At 39.5% G+C, this 1,734-nt stretch overlaps 1 pseudogene; it reads right to left on the minus strand.

The window, feature by feature from the left end:
• Positions 1–1,005: 1,005 nt before the first annotated feature.
• On the minus strand, positions 1,006–1,481 carry LOC114088313 (nuclear cap-binding protein subunit 2 pseudogene; annotated as a pseudogene).
• Positions 1,482–1,734: the final 253 nt, after the last annotated feature.

A 1,734-nucleotide genomic window follows, 5' to 3' on the forward strand; every position in this document is an offset into this window, starting at 1 on the left:
TTGTAAAGTATTCTCTCAATCATCAAGCTCTTCTAAAAAGAACCCATTCTATTCCCAAGACTAATTAAAATGGAAAGAATAAATCTGATGGCCCTTACAGCACACTTTGTCAAGTCAAGGCAATCCCTTAACTCACATTTCCTACTAATAGCGTCTTCTCCCACTCACTACACCCACTAGAATATGTGAGGTTCTCTATTACAAATCCTTACTTCTTGTTGTTGCTAGCTTTAGGTAAACATCTTTTGAAAAAATGTGTATAATTCTTCAAACCCTGTACCTAGTTTCTGAATATGTAAGGAATGGAAGCGGGACATGTCCCTGAGACCATCTCAGGTTTACTTACTTCTATGCCAACTATTTAGGAAGGTCCCTTGACCCTTTAGAGATTAGAATTCAACATTGAAAACAAAGTCATTCAGTTGTCAAACACCTGTTGCTAATTTAGGACAAAGCTATACCACATAGCAAAATTTCATTTATTAAATTTTATCTCATGTAAACTTAAATTTTAAAAAATAATCATTCCAGGCCCCAATGTAGATCATGAACCTATTTAAGACACAAACATGGTAAAACAAGTTTTTACATTTTTCCATCTTCCTTTAAAAAGTGTGGCATTTTTGACCAATAGAATAATCAACATTATAAATCAAACCTGTTGCTAAGGAACACTTTGTGTGTGGGGGGGGTGGGGGTGGGGGGGTGTTTCTGGGGATCAAACCAGGGTCTTGCACATGTGAAGTAGGCACTGTATCTGAGCCACATCCCCAGAGAACACAATTTTAGACCTAGTAACAGAAAATCATCTGGTAATTTGACACATGACCAATATTCTAAGACTAGAATTAAAGGCATTCTTTTGTATTCTGTCCTTTAATAATTTTCAGTGGAAACCATGTAAAGGCTTCCAGCTCAGAAGAGACATTGATCAGACTGTGGGTAATGTTCTTCAACAAACAACAGGCCAGTGGAGGGAATTTTGCACTGATGGGCTCTCACCATTCACTGCTTTTGTGCCAGCTTTCCATAGCCACCTCTCCCAGCATCATAGTCTTGTTGACACTCATCTGGAACCTGGCCACCTGATCGCCCACGTCCATACTGTCTGCCCTCCTTAAAACCTGCATCCCAGTCTGTGCGAATGATCCGGTCATCCAGACGTGTTCCATTTATATACCACATGGCATTTTCTGCATCTGCTCTTGAATAGTATTCCACAAAACAGAATCCACATGCTGTTTTTTTTACTTTATCCAGACCCAAAATTATCTTCTTTATGTCACCACTTTTGCTGAAGAGTTCATAAATTTGTTCTTCAATTGTGTAAAAAGAAAGATTTCCAACATACAATGTACAGCTTTTCTTCAGTAATTTTTCTTGTTCTTCATTGTCACCCCGGAAGTGCTGGTCCCCGTACTGGCTCAGCTCCACATAGGAGTCGCTGCGCAGCGCCTTCAGGAGGCCACCTGACATAGTGCAGAGAGCAAGTTTTAGAGGATTTGTATGATAGTTTGCCAAAAGTGTATATCTCTGTATGCCACATGTCACTATCCTGGGGGTTCTGATGTATATCGTCCTTGACTCCTGGCTGCTTATGGAAAATATAGCTTTAATGCCTTCAGCAAGAGGAAGGGGAACTGATATTTGACCACTGTTAGTACTTTTATATCTTTTTTATGTCCGTGCCTTACATTCTCAGTCAATCTTCACAACAACCTTGAGTTGTTATTG

Source organism: Marmota flaviventris, unplaced genomic scaffold (assembly GCF_047511675.1).
Source record: "Marmota flaviventris isolate mMarFla1 unplaced genomic scaffold, mMarFla1.hap1 Scaffold_1063, whole genome shotgun sequence".
Classification (NCBI taxonomy): domain Eukaryota; kingdom Metazoa; phylum Chordata; class Mammalia; order Rodentia; family Sciuridae; genus Marmota; species Marmota flaviventris.